General features: G+C 38.9%; 1 long non-coding RNA gene across 2 annotated transcripts; it reads left to right on the top strand.

Moving 5' to 3' along the window:
- The first annotated feature begins 1,781 nt into the window (after positions 1-1,781).
- LOC133784324 (uncharacterized) lies at positions 1,782-5,253 on the top strand. Of its 2 annotated transcripts, XR_009871280.1 has the most exons (4): positions 1,782-2,290; positions 2,381-2,451; positions 3,885-3,950; positions 5,011-5,253. It is a non-coding gene; the product is annotated as an uncharacterized LOC133784324 (long non-coding RNA). The 2 variants fall into 2 exon arrangements; XR_009871279.1 differs by lacking the exon at positions 3,885-3,950 and having other exon boundaries at positions 1,789-2,290.
- Positions 5,254-15,955: the final 10,702 nt, after the last annotated feature.

Below are 15,955 nucleotides of genomic sequence, written 5' to 3'. Positions count from 1 at the left end.
TTGATGCACGAAGTGAGGAACGAGGGGCGACCAGGATTCCATATCTCCGAGGATGGAGTATTGGGGTTCAAGGGAAGAATATGTGTTCCTGATGATGACGAGATCAAGAAGCAGATCTTTTTCGAAGGACATAATGCTCCTTATGCCATGCATCCGGGTACCACAAAAATGTACCAAGACTTGAAGAAGTACTTTTGGTGGCCTGGGATGAAAAAGGAGACGGCAGAATATGTGGCACACTGCTTGACTTGTCAGCAGACAAAGGCCGAGCATCAACGACCAGCCGGATTTTACAACCCTTAGAAATTCCGGAATGGAAGTGGGAGATGGTCACTATGGACTTTGTCACAGGTCTACCAACCACTCCCAAGGGGCACGATGCCATTTGGGTTATCGTGGATAGGCTGACTAAGTCCGCTCATTTCTTGCCGATCAAGGTAACTTATGGCGCACATAAGTTAGCAGATATTTACATTGCAGAAATAATGAGACTGCATGGTGTACCCAACTCCATCGTTTCAGATCGCGACGGACGTTTTACCTCGACATTCTGGAATAGAATCCAAATGAGGTTGGGTACTAAACTAAAGTTTAGCACTTCTTTCCACCCGCAAACAGACGGTCAAAGCGAACGAACAATTCAGACCCTGGAAGATATGCTAAGAGCCTGCGTGCTCGACTTTCAAGGGTCATGGAATGAGAAGCTTCCACTAATAGAGTTCGCTTACAATAATAGCTATCATGATTCCATCAAGATGGCTCCGTATGAGGAGTTGTATGGAAGGAAATGTCGATCACCGATTCATTGGCACGAGACTGGTGAAAGAAAGTTTCTCGGATCGGATGAGGTTGATCAGATTACAGAGGACATCCGACGGATAAGGCAACGCTTGCAAACTTCGGTTGATCGACAACACAAATATGCTGATAGACGCAGGAGACCCCTGGTGTTTGAGGTTGGCGATAATGTGCTGCTGAAGGTAGCTCCACTACGAGGGGCTATGCGATTCGGAAAGAAAGGAAAGCTTAGCCCAAGGTTCGTTGGACCTTTCGAAATCATAGAGAGGATCGGGGAAGTAGCTTATCGTTTAGCTCTTCCGCCCGCCCTGTCTAAGGTGCATGACGTGTTTCATGTATCCTTATTGAGAAAATACATGCGTGATCCCTCGCATGTAATCAGCTATGAGCAGCTGAGCGTGGATCCTCAACTCGTCTATGAGGAAAAACCGGTTATGATACTAGACCGAAAGGAAAAAGTGTTGAGGAACAAGACGGTGCCCTTGGTAAAGGTGCAGTGGTGTAACCATGGCATTGAAGAGGCAACCTGGGAAACAGAAGACAAGATGAGGGAGTGTATCCTCATTTGTTTTAAGTTTCGAGGATGAAACCTTTATAAATTGTAGGTATTGTAACGTCCTACGTTTTTGGGTACCTTTAAACGACTCGGGTCGGGATTTTTCCCCCGGGTTAAGAATATTATTTTAAATAATATTATATTTTGTTTGTAAGTATTCCATGAGTTATTGCTAGCCAAAATATGAATTTTGTGATTTTAAAAGTCAAGATAAGACTTTCGGTCCTGGATCGACACAAAAACCCTGATCGGGTAAAAATCTCGGAAAATAAAACGAAAAATCATGGAAATTATATTTTGGGCATAAAATACATTCATAAAAGTTAAAGTTTGGTCAAAAATAATAAACCTAAAAGAGAATGGAAATTTTAAGGCATTTTGTGGTAAATGCCTAATTTTACCGAAATGGGGAATTTTATTCCATGAATGGACCTTAGGTTAAATTTTATTATGTGATTAATTAAATTAAATGTGAGAGACATTTAATTTAATTAATTAATGTTAAGTTTGGTGATTAAAACTTAATAAGAGTGAAAAAAGGTGTCAAAAGTCAATTTGGACTTTTCTTCTTATGAAACCTTTATTAACCTTTATAAAAAAAAATATATAATAAAAAAAAATTAATGGTCACATATATGGAAAAGGGTGGCTGGCCATGTGCTATTTTAGAGTGGTGTGAACCCAATTTTATAAAATTCAAATCCCATTTAATTAAGAAGTCAAGTGGGCAAGTGGGTAGAAAAGCACTCAAGTGTTTTGTGATATTTTGAAGAGTTGTGTGAGCCATTCTAACCCCCAAATCTGACCACTCTCCCTCCCTCATTCACTCTCATCTGATTTTTGAAGACTCTCTCAAGTGTTCTCTCCATTTTCAACCCCAAGAACACCAAAGAAACTTGGAAGCTAAGTCTTGGTCTAGGAAGGGTTTTCCCTAAGGTAAAGTTTCATTAATCTAGACTTTTGTCAAGTTTTAAGCTTAGAGTTTCAAATAGCTAATCAACTATGTTGTTGGGGGAATTTGGTTAGGGTTTTTGAAAGGTTTTGGAGGAGCCAAAGCTAATAGGAAGGTCCAAACCTTAAGCAAGAACACCAAAGAGGTAAAAAGTTTACTTTTGATGATTTTGTTGTAGGGATTTTAGTTTTAAGCATTATTTTGTATATCTAATGCTTAAAGTTTCTTGTTGGTGATGTAATAAGGTTATGGTAGTTGTTTAATAATTTTTATGATGCATGTGTATTGATTTTTGAAAATGGGAACCAAAACCCCCAAGGTTTTTGTAGGATACCCTAAAACAAAACATGTTTTGAGCTGTGACTTCCAAGGGGTCAAGCAGCCACTGTATATTGGTTTTGTAAACTTTAATTGTACTGTGATTTTGTTGAGATTGAGTACATAAAATTGAGCTTTTGAAACACAAAAAAATGTTTAGAAATGAGTAAGTTATGCTATTTCAAAGTTTAGGTAAAAAACTGTTTTTTCGTATTCTTATTTTCGGAACCAAGTTTGGACAGCCACTGTATAAGGCAAATGAACCCAGTTTTTTCTAAAATTTTGTGGACATATTTCTGGCATAACCTATTAGTCCACTGTAAAATTTGGTAAGAAAATATTAAACGGTTTGAAAGTTATTAACTGTCAAAGTTTGGAAAAAAAATAAGGACTTGAAAATAAGGTCATTTTTACCTCATTGTTGGAAAATGATTTCACCAATCAAAAATGCTCATTTTGACCTAAGATTTTACAAAGACCTAAATGGCATAACAAAAATGGAATTGGGAAATTTTGGTAACAATTGGGTAAGTAAATTTCAAGTTATGAACTAACGAAGTATGTAGTTAAAAATGTGAAAATTAGGTTTTTCACACTTAGTGTAAAAATGAGATTTTGGGACATAAGGTAAAAAGTAAAATTTTGTTTATTTCAAGATATAAATTGGTAAGTCTTGAAATCATATTTTCACTAAAATTACTCCTTTGAGTTTAAATGAATTATTTTTCTAGTAAGTAAAAATGATTAATTACTTTTGGAAAATTAATTAGTCAAGATGAGAAATTTATAACGGTTTTCCTAATTAAGACAAATTAGGCAATTTTCTTAAAACGGTTTTTAGATATTAAAACCTTAAGAAAAATAAAAGGAAAATTTAAAGAGTTTATTTTCTTTAAAAATAATTAAGGAATTTATTTGTATTTTCTGGATATAATACCGGCTAAAATCTTACATATTTTAACCGACTAGTCGAAAGTGCGGGTTAATAGAAATACCTTGAAAGAATAAGATTTTTAGCGGGTTGTGGGGAAATACCATTGTGATACCCGAGCCTAGGTATCGAGACCTTAGGATAGGTCTCCCCGAGACTTAGGGTTAGTCTCGAATATTTTGTATGACTTTCCTTAATAGGTTTAAAACCAAATAAGGATTATAAATCCTTACAAATGACTTTTATTAAAATGACCAAACTGCCCAAAATAATAATAATGAATTATTAGTGCCATAATTAATCCGAGTATACTGTATGGATAACTACAGTATTGGCTAAGCGTAACTGGACTGAACGTTGGAGGGTGAAAACTTGCTGAGCGCAAAGGACTCCAAGTAAGTCAACTTATATTGTATGGCTGCAACATGAAATGATTATTGTCTTGTATGTTAGTATAGGGATACATGCATATACATAGGCTGTCATAGAAAGTTGCTTACAGACGTTAGTCTAGTGAGTGTTGATTTAGAAAATATGAACGGTAGAAGTCCGTCATATCCTAGACGGTTGATCCCCGTCACACTGCTTGATTTTATTTATGTCCGGTTCATTACCGAGACGAGTGGCCATGAGATGAGGATAAGCTGGTTAAACCTAGGGGCGCCAAGATAAATGGGACCTAGGGGCCCTCATGCTTACTTAATCATTGGACGGTTAGAATCCGAGCAAGTGCTCTGATAAGTTATTCCCGGATAGCAGCCGTGAATATTGGCCATTCCGTGAGAGTGCCTAGAGATACTAGGGGTTTCCAAGATAGAGTGAGGTTGAACACCCTAGGGGCAGCTGCTCACCAGCACCACTGATTAACATAGAAGTCTCCGTAAAACCGTGTAAATTGGATTACACTCTTGAATAAGTAGCGATGCCCTAGGTAACACGATAGTTACCCTTGATGAGAATATTTATTGGCTAGATCTTAGTGTGGAGACTCGGTTCTCTTTTACAGATTAGCAATTATGTTGGAGGGCGCGTTACACCTGAATTGTTGGAAATTGTCGAGCGTTGGTCTCGAATTATATGGTGATATAATATATCTGCTTGCTCTGGGATTTTCTGAGTGCAGGGATATAATTGTTGATAAGATATAGTTGTGATATAATATATCTGCTTGTTCTGGGATTTTCTGAGTGCAGGGATATAATTGTTGATAAGATATAGTTGTGATATAATATATCTGCTTGTTCTGGAATTTTCTGAGTGCAAGATTTTTATCTAGATGTGAATTAATTTATCCTTGGTTATCAGGCATGACCATAAGTTTGCCAGGACACTTTAGCGTTCTTGAAATTGATTGTGTAGGGTCCGGATGGGTCCGGATCCCTATTTCTCTATCTGCTTTGTTTGGAAGTTGATCTTACTAAGCGTTTTCGCTTACCTAGTTGTTTCATGTTGTAGGTAAGAACAAGGGCAAGGCAGAGCAGTGAGCGTTGGAGTCTTCCTTGCAAATGTACATGTGGACCGACCTTTTGGGAAGCCTTTTTATTTTTGGAAATGTTGTGTAATTTTCCTAAACTAGGCTCACTCTAATCTTTATAAAACATGTTTGTAACTAAATGTTAAGTATGGCCATACGACTTTTTAAAAAGTTTTTTTTTTCTATGGGTTTTTGAGACATTTTGTTAAATGAAAACATTTATATTTCCGCATTATTGAGTCTTGAAAATCCGGGTCGTTACAGATATATCGCCTACAGGGGGCGATATATCGCCTCCTTCAGCATAAATTCAAACTCTTTTGAATTCATTTCCTTTCAGCCATTCAAACTCCTCCAACAGTCCAGCATCTTTTGAACGAGTCTTCAGCCTCTGCTGAACGATTATTCAAATGATTTTCACCTAAAAAGCCATTATTTTTATTCAAGTAAAATCAAGATATTTTCATTCCCAAACTCTATAAATAGGACCTAGTACCCAGCCATTTCTTCACCTTTTACTCTAAGTTCAGAAGCTGCTAGTGCTAAGTAAGTGTGAGAGTGTAAACACCTGGTTTGGGAAAATCATAAGCTTAAACATCATAAGCTTATCAAACACTTTGGGAAGTGAGATTCGTTAGTATTTCAATTGTGGTTAGATTGATCTTGCAAGTCTTTGAGGTAAACCCGAAACTCTAGTTCATTTGATTTATGTTATGTTTCCCTTCTCTTAGTCTTCTACTCAGTTTCCTAACCTCATTCTTATTTTGGTTAGGGAATCCAAGTTCTTAAGCACATAAGTTGTGGTAAGCATATTTTCTTTTAATGGTTTAGTCTTCCTATTCATTTTCATCTCTTCTTCTTCTTAAGACTCACTCTTTCTCATATGGTTTTAGGAGTGTTCCAAAAGTCCTAACTCAGTCCATTATATCTCGGTAACTTTGGTAAGGAAAATAGGCTAGAATCTATATGTTTATGTTTATGTTATCTTATGTGTTATGTTATGATATGTTATGAATATGTTATGAATGTGTATGTTTGTAGGCTTGGGCTTATGCCCTTTTTGACTAACAAGACCCCAAAAAGATTGTGGGCATATGCCTATTTAGCTGGTAGGACCCCACTAATCTCATGGGCATAAGCTTGTTTAGTCTATGGGACCCCAAGTAATAATGGCCATTATAATAAGTGTATTATGTGTTATGATATGTCTTTACGTTATTATGAAATTGATGTGTATGACTATGTGTTAGATTTTTCCTTGCTGGGCATTAGGCTCATTCCTTTCTGTTTATGTGCAGGAAAATAAGCTTTAGAGGCGGTAAGATTCGTGACGCTTAGAGGATGTGTATCGATGGTGAATGGAGTCAAGGGGCTGAGAGTTATTCGATTCGAGGATGTAGTCTCATTTTTTTTTATGGTTTTATATGTATTTTCCGCATTTTCTTATGTAATTCTTTTCATTTAAATCATGTTTTGTTTTTAAAGACAATGGGATCCCAAATCCTTCTTAGTATTCTATTTATTTGTAAGTAACTCTTATTTTTACAAGTTACTCAATAAAATTATGGTATTTTCGTAAAAATGTAAGTTTTATGTATAGTTTCGTTAATGGTCCAAATAGTCTAGATTAGTGGGTCATTATAGTTGGTATCAGAGAAATGGTTCCTTCGCATGAAGTTCTCCTCGATACACACGCTCAAAGCTCCGAATCTGACCGCCAAGTAAGTGTTTAAGTTACAAGTTACTTTACTTATGTGTATAGCTAACAACTTTAGTGTTTATGTTTCAGTTAAGAATGAACGGAGCTTTAACCTACCAAGATATCCGAGCCATTAAGGCCTTAAAAAGAATAAGGGAGCCAAGAAACACCGTAGGAGCCCTAGAAAGGATTACTCGAAGGTTGCTTTTGTTTCACCAAGAGATAGGTGGCCTTCAAGAGGCTAAACAAATAATGTTAAGATCAACGGAACAATATGTGTTAGTAATTAGGTTGTTTAAAGATTTTCATTCTGTAATAGCAACATTAGAAGAGATATGGGAAGAGATGCATGAGGAGGATGAACTACCCTTAGCAATGAGATACTATTTCCTCTTAGTTAGGTTCACCGCAAAAATTGAGTTTCAGTTCACCAATGAGCAAAAGAATAGGATTCTCACCAACCTTCCTATAGGACGTTTGATGCTCATGACAATGATGATTATGAACAAATAGATGATGATATGTTAGATGACGGATCGGATGTAGATATCCCGATTTTTAGATTAGTAGTTTTTATTTGTTTTATTTACTTTTGATTGTAATAAGTGAAATTGTTTTTCCAAATGAATAACATGCTATTTGAATATCATGTGTGAGTTTGATTCTATTTTCGCAATCATAATAAATACTAAATAAAATGAATAATGACTAAGTTCGGTGAGGGTGGATACAATCAATGAACCTGGTTTCCTTATTGAGAGTTAGGGGGCCTTAGTAGTGGGAACGATTTTACTGATCCCAGCCCTCCCTCAATATGGTTAACTTTGGAACAAAGATAAGTTTCGAGCCTGAGAATTAAGTCATATAGGATGATTAGAAACACACTTAGAAAATAAAGATGACTTGTTTTTCTAAGTATAGAAACCCGCTCTAATAATAAATAAGGACCTATATAATTTTTCATAAGAAGTCATAATAAATAGGTCCGAGATATGTTTGTTTTAGAATAAGTTTTTGCCTTAGAGCCTATTAGGAAAAGTTCTAACATGTTTCTTTCAACTGTTAGAACTCTGCTACGATGTCTCTCCGAAGATCCGCACGCACCAACGGAAACGCCTCCAACGATGTTCCAGCGACCAATGCGGTTCCTACTGTTCGCCGAAGGGGAGTGCGTGCTACTGCTCGCCGCAACGCACCGGCACAGCCAGCTGACAACACTGCAGAGATTGCCAGACTGCGACAGCAAGTCGAGGAACTTCTGCAGCAACAACGCCAACAGGCTCAATCTCAGCCTCAGCCTCCGCCACAGCCGCAGCCGCAACCACAGCAAATGGCCCCAGCACCCCAACAAGTTGGTCCATATGGGGGATGGCCTATGACGAATTACGCTCCATATCCTGTACAGCACATGGAGCCAGTGTACGAGAGGTTCCGCAAGCAGCACGCTCCGAACTTCGAAGGGACTACGGACCCCTTTGAAGCAGAAGAATGGCTAAGGAATGTGGAGCCGATCCTAGCCCACATGAACCTCAGTAATGCTGACCGCATATCCTGCGTCTCGTCTTTACTCAAGAAAGATGCCAGGATATGGTGGGATTTGGTCCAGCAATCCCACGATGCTGCCACCATGACGTGGACCCGATTTGTGGAGCTCTTCCACAAGAAGTACTACAATTCAGCGGTACTTGCTACGAGAGTTGAGGAGTTCACCAATCTGAAGCAAGGGAATTTAACAGTGGAAGAATATGCTCGTCAGTTTGACCGCTTAGCCAAGTTCGCGGCAGAGTTAGTTCCAACCGATTATCTGAGGGTGAACAAATTCATGAGAGGACTCCGACCAAAGATCGAGATGGGGGTGAAGCTAGCAAACTCGGGAAACACTTCATATGCCGACGTTCTCGAGACGACAATTGAAGTAGAAAGGTTGCAGGCCAACGTAAGCAAAGAAGAAGCTAGCAAGCCTGAACCCAAATAGCAGAGCCAACCTCAGGCCAGTCGGAACAACAATCAGTCTAGCAATAGCGGAAACAATCAGTCCAACAACAACGGTAACGGACAGAAGAGAAGGCATCCTGACAACAAGCAATCTGACAACAATAAAAGGGCACGACCAAATAATGGGGGAAATAGGTCGGGCTACGTGGAATACCCGCCATGTGCCAAATGTCAGAAGAAGCACCCCGGAGAATGCCGTGCCAACACCAAGGAGTGTTTCAATTGTGGTCAAGAGGGGCATCGCAAGAAGGATTGTCCTCAGCAAAAGCCGGAAGGAAAGAAGGACGAAAAGATGGTTCCTGCTCGGGTTTTTGCTTTAACCCAAGGAGAGGCGGATGCTAGCAATAAGGTGGTCACAGTTCAGGTTTCCATCCTCAATAATTTATGTCATGTATTATTTGATTCGGGTGCCACTCATTCGTATATTTCGTTAGGAATGATAGATAAACTAGACAAACCTAGTGAAAGATTTAGAACTAGGTTTGCAACCGAGTTGCCTTCGGGCAAAGTAGTTCTATCATCACGAATTGTACGAGGCGTACCAATCAAGATTGAGGACAAGGAACTAGAAGGAGACCTGATAGAGCTGGTGATCAAAGACTTCGACGTCATACTAGGCATGGATTGGCTAGCACGACATGGCGCAACGATCGACTGCAGACGCAAGAAGGTGACATTCGATACTCCTCACGGCCAGAAACTATGTTTCATGGGACAAGCTTCAGGACTACGCACCCCATTAGTATCATCTCTCAAAGCTCAGAGAATGATGGAGAAAGGATGTTAAACATTCTTAACCAGCATCACGAATGTGGAGAAGGAGACATCACTTAAGGTTGGAGATGTTCGAGTCATACAAGAATTTCCAGAAGTATTTCCCGATGACTTGCCAGGATTGCCACCAACTAGAGAAATAGACTTCACGATAGAATTAGTACCGGGCACCGAGCCTATCTCTAAGGCACCATACCGGATGGCACCTACGGAACTCAAGGAATTAAAGACACAGCTACAAGAACTCCTAGACTTGGGTTTCATTAGGCCAAGCCATTCACCATGGGGAGCTCCGGTACTATTCGTGAAGAAGAAGGATGGAAGTATGCGCATGTGCATAGACTACCGTGAGTTGAATAAAGTAACAATTAAGAACAAATACCCGTTACCTCGGATTGATGATTTGTTTGATCAACTCCGAGGCGCGACTGTATTTTCTAAGATCGATTTACGGTCCGGGTATCATCAGCTCAAGGTAAAGGGAGAAGATATTCCTAAGACAACCTTTAGGACTCGTTATGGACACTACGAGTTCTTGGTTATGTCTTTTGGTCTTACTAACGCGCCAGCCGCGTTTATGGATTTAATGAATAGGGTCTTCAAAGACTACTTGGATAAATTCGTCGTTGTGTTCATCGATGACATTTTAATTTACTCCAAGGATGAAGTGGAGCACGAGGAACACTTGAGGATGATTTTGACGCGATTGAAGGAGCACCAACTCTACGCGAAGTTCAAGAAATGCGAGTTTTGGCTTTCACAAGTGGCGTTCCTCGGGCACATCATATCGAAAGACGGAGTTGCAGTAGATCCATCGAAGGTAGAGGCCGTGAAGGATTGGCCTAGACCAAAGAACGCGTCAGAAGTAAGAAGCTTCTTAGGGCTAGCAGGTTACTATAGAAAGTTTGTAGAGGGCTTTTCTAAGATAGCCACTCCACTCACCAACCTGACCCGGAAGCAACAAAAGTTTAACTGGAATGATAAGTGTGAGGAAAGCTTCCAGTTACTTAAGGATAAGCTTTGCTCAACACCAGTACTTAGTGTCCCAACACCCAACGATAAGTTCATTGTCTACTGCGATGCATCAAAGCTAGGATTGGGATGCGTGTTGATGCAAAACGACAAGGTGATAGCCTACGCCTCACGTCAGTTAAAGGAGTATGAACAACGCTATCCAACTCACGATATGGAGTTGGCAGCGGTGGTCTTTGCGTTAAAAATCTGGCGCCATTATCTTTACGGAGAACGGTGCGAGATTTACACAGACCACAAAAGTTTAAAATACTTCTTTACGCAGAAGGAGCTCAACATGAGGCAGCGCAGGTGGTTAGAGTTAGTAAAGGATTACGACTGCGAAATCCTATACCACCTGGGAAAGGCAAATGTAGTTGCCGATGCACTCAGCCGGAAAAGCTATGGGACTTTAGCAGCCTTATCCGGAATTGAAAAGTCGCTACAGCAGGAGCTCATCAGTGCCAGAATAGAAGTGATTGTAGGCAAGTTGGCTAACTTGTCTATCCAATCGAATTTGCTAGAGGACATACGAATTGGTCAGGGACATGACGACACACTAGCAGCACACATGGATGCAGTCAGAGAAGGCAAGAATACCGAATTCTCAATATCTAGCCAAGGCTTATTGAGATATAAGGATCGGGTATGCGTGCCAGACGATCAAAGTATTAAGAAGACGATCCTAGAAGAAGCACACAATACCCCGTACTCAGTTCATCCGGGGTCTACCAAGATGACTCATGACATCAGGGCAGTCTATTGGTGGCCAGGGATGAAGAAGGACATAGCGGAGTATGTATCTAAGTGTCTGGTATGCCAGCAAGTGAAGGCGGAGCATCAGCGGCCTGCAGGATTATTGCAACCGCTTAGCATACCGGAATGGAAGTGGGACGATATAGCCATGGACTTCGTAACGGGTCTGCCAAAGACGAATAAGCAGCATGATTCCGCTTGGATAGTCATAGATAGACTAACCAAGTTGACTCATTTTCTGCCTGTTAAGACTTCATATACGGCAGACCAATATGCAGACATCTACATCCAAGAGATTGTACGATTGCATGGAATCCCCAAGACGATAGTGTCAGATAGAGGATCAGTATTTACGTCAAGATTTTGGAGAAGCTTAGAGCAAGCTATGGGTACTAAGTTAAGCCTTAGTACAGCTTTCCATCCTCAGACAGATGGGCAGTCTGAGCGTACGATTCAGATCTTAGAGGATATGCTACGCGCATGTGTACTTGATTTCGGAGGATCATGGAACAAGTACTTACCACTGATCGATTTCTCATACAACAACAGCTACCAGTCAACGATCGGAATGGCACCTTATGAGTTGCTATATGGAAGAAGGTGCCGATCACCGTTGCACTGGGACGAGGTAGGAGAAAGATAGCTTCTAGGGCCTAAAGCTGTTAGACAAGCTCAAGAAGCAGTAACGCTTATTAGACAGCGTATGCTTGCTGCTCAAAGCCGTCAGAAAAGCTATGCGGATACCAACCGACGCGATGTGGAGTTCCAAGTTGGAGATCAAGTCTTCCTGAAGATATCTCCTATGAAGGGTGTCAAGCGGTTCGGGAAGAAAGGCAAGCTCAGTCCCCGATTCATAGGTCCTTTTGAGATATTGGACAAAGTGGGACCAGTTGCGTATAGACTAGCCCTACCGCCAGCACTAGCCGATAGTCACAACGTCTTCCACATCTCGATGTTACGCAAGTATGTGTCAGACCCATCTCATGTCCTCAAGTACGATACCATAGCGCTCCAGAAAGACTTAAGTTATGAGGAACGACCGGCTAGCATCCTAGATAGAGGGATGAAGCAGCTGCGGTCCAAGAGCTTTCCTATAGTCAAAGTCTTATGGAGTAATAGTTCTGAACGCGAGGCAACGTGGGAGTTGGAGGAGGACATGCAGAGCCAGTATCCGGAGTTATTTGGTAAGTAAATTTCGAGGACGAAATTCTTTTTAGTAGGGGAGAATTGTAGAGTCCAAGAACTTTACTTAGCTAATTGTTTAGTAGTATTATAGTATGTTTAGTATTATCTTTGTAACTGTGGATTTTTGGTTCAGACCGGGAATTATTTGGACACTCATAGTAGTACTTATAGATTTTCTAAGTTTAATCTATAGTTTAAGAATATTAAGTATAACCTAAGGTTTGATTAATGGGACTGATATTAAGGATTATATTTATTATACTATAAGGTTTAGATATCAACCAATAGGATTTTAAGCACATGTTATGAATGGTGATTAAGGATTAAGTATTTTTGAGGATTAAATTTAATGAGGAGTAAAGTTTGAATGTTATAGGGTCAGTCAGCAGCTTTGAGTACGATGAGGGCTTAGTCAAGGCTGTTTACTCCATTCAAACTTAGCTAAAAATGTGTAATTTTGTGTTTAAATATTCAGCGTGTGCCGATATATCGCAGCTATAGGGGGCGATATATCGCAGCACGTAGATACGGAAAACACGAGACGATGCACGGTCGCCTCGGGCATACTGGCCCAGGCGATATATCGCCTACAGGGGGCGATATATCGCCTCCTTCAGCATAAATTCAAACTCTTTTGAATTCATTTCCTTTCAGCCATTCAAACTCCTTCAACAGTCCAGCATCTTTTGAACGAGTCTTCAGCCTCTGCTGAACGATTATTCAAATGATTTTCACCTAAAAAGCCATTATTTTTATTCAAGTAAAATCAAGATATTTTCATTCCCAAACTCTATAAATAGGACCTAGTACCCAGCCATTTCTTCACCTTTTACTCTAAGTTCAGAAGCTGCTAGTGCTAAGTAAGTGTGAGAGTGTAAACACCTGGTTTGGGAAAATCATAAGCTTAATCATCATAAGCTTATCAAACACTTTGGGAAGTGAGATTCGTTAGTATTTCGATTGTGGTTAGATTGATCTTGCAAGTCTTTGAGGTAAACCTGAAACTCTAGTTCATTTGATTTATGTTATGTTTCCCTTCTCTTAGTCTTCTACTCAGTTTCCTAACCTCATTCTTATTTTGGTTAGGGAATCCAAGTTCTTAAGCACATAAGTTGTGGTAAGCATATTTTCTTTTAATGGTTTAGTCTTCCTATTCATTTTCATCTCTTCTTCTTCTTAAGACTCACTCTTTCTCATATGGTTTTAGGAGTGTTCCAAAAGTCCTAACTCAGTCCATTATATCTCGGTAACTTTGGTAAGGAAAATAGGCTAGAATCTATATGTTTATGTTTATGTTATCTTATGTGTTATGTTATGATATGTTATGAATATGTTATGAATGTGTATGTTTGTAGGCTTGGGCTTATGCCCTTTTTGACTAACAAGACCCCAAAAAGATTGTGGGCATATGCCTATTTAGCTGGTAGGACCCCACTAATCTCATGGGCATAAGCTTGTTTAGTCTATGGGACCCCAAGTAATAATGGCCATTATAATAAGTGTATTATGTGTTATGATATGTCTTTACGTTATTATGAAATTGATGTGTATGACTATGTGTTAGATTTTTCCTTGCTGGGCATTAGGCTCATTCCTTTCTGTTTATGTGCAGGAAAATAAGCTTTAGAGGCGGTAAGATTCGTGATGCTTAGAGGATGTGTATCGATGGTGAATGGAGTCAAGGGGCTGAGAGTTATTCGATTCGAGGATGTAGTCTCATTTTTTTTTTTTATGGTTTTATATGTATTTTCCGCATTTTCTTATGTAATTCTTTTCATTTAAATCATGTTTTGTTTTTAAAGACAATGGGATCCCAAATCCTTCTTAGTATTCTATTTATTTGTAAGTAACTCTTATTTTTACAAGTTACTCAATAAAATTATGGTATTTTCGTAAAAATGTAAGTTTTATGTATAGTTTCGTTAATGGTCCAAATAGTCTAGATTAGTGGGTCATTACAGAATTATAAGCTTGATCACTATAAGCTTATCAAACACTTGGGGAAGTAAGGTTTATTCACATTTCGGTGTAAGGTTTAGATTGATCATAGAAGTACTCAAGGTATCCCAAACTCTAGTCCATTTCTGTGTTATATTCTTTAAAGTTCTCATAGTCTTCTACTCATTCTAACCTTATTCCTATTCTTGGTTAGGAAATCCAAGTTCTTAAGCACAAGGTTTGTGGTAAGTATATTTTGATAGTATAGTTCCTTCTTCACTTTCATCCCTTTTCTTCAATATACTCACCTTATTATAAATGGTTTTTAGGAGTGTTCCAAGGTCCCAAATCAGTTCCCATATCCCGGTTATTTTGGTAAGGAAAATAGGATAGGATTTATGTGTTATATGCTTTTATATGTTATCTTATGATTTTATGTTATGTAATATGTTATGTTAAGTATGATTGTAGACTTGGGCATATGACCTATATGACTAACAAGCCCCAAATAGATTATGGGCATATGACTTGCTTAGCTAGCAAGACCCCACTAATCTAATGGGCATATGACTTGTTTAGTTTATGGGGCCCCAAGTAATAATGGCCATTATAGTATGTATGTGACGTAAGTGTTATAGTATGTTTTTATGTTGCATTATGAATTTATGTATATGGACTATGTGTTAGATTTTCCTTGCTGGGCATTAGGCTCATTCCTTTTATGTTTATATGTGCAGGAAAATAGCTATAGTGGTGGGAAAGCTTCTTGGATGCTTGAGGAATGTGTATTGAGGCGGAATGGATTCAAAGAGCCGAGAGTTTCGATTTGAGGATGTAGTTTTTGTTTCTTATGGTTTTTATGTGTATTTTTCCGCACCTATTTATGTAATCTCTTTTAATTACAATTATGTTATGTTTTGATTTTAAAACAATGTGATCCCATATCCTAACTTAAATTTTATGTAAGTTTAACATTTTCTTTTTACAAGTTTTAATAATGTTATGATCTTTTCACTTGCAAGTATTATTAAGGATTAGTGTCTATGTATAGTTTTCGTTAATGGTCCAAAGTCTAGAGTAGTTGGGTCATTACAGTTGGTATCAAAGAAACGGTTCCTTCGCATGAAGTTCTCCTCGATACACACACTCAAAGCTCCGAATCTGACTGCCAAGTAAGTATTTAAGTTATAGTTATTTTGCTTATGTGTATAGCTAACAATTTTAGTACTTATGTTTTCAGTTAAGTATGAACGGAGCATTAAGCACTGAGGATATCCGAGCCATTAAGGCTTTAAAAAGAATAAGGGAACCAAGAAACACCGTAGGAGCACTAGAAAGAATCACTCGAAGATTGCTTTTGTTCCACAAAGAGATAGGCCACCTTCAAGAATCTAAGCAAATAATGATGAGAGCAACAGAACAATATGTATTAGTAATTAGACTATTTAAAGATTTCCATCCTGTAATAGCAGCCTTAGAGGAAATATGGGAAACAATGGATGATGAAGATGAACTGCCAGTAGCAATGCGATATTACTTCCTCTTAGTTAGGTTCACTGCAAAATCAG

This window comes from Humulus lupulus, chromosome 6 (assembly GCF_963169125.1).
Source record: "Humulus lupulus chromosome 6, drHumLupu1.1, whole genome shotgun sequence".
NCBI classification, from domain to species: domain Eukaryota; kingdom Viridiplantae; phylum Streptophyta; class Magnoliopsida; order Rosales; family Cannabaceae; genus Humulus; species Humulus lupulus.
Note: the sequence above shows the minus strand (reverse complement) of the source record. Positions and strands in the feature narration are given on the sequence as shown.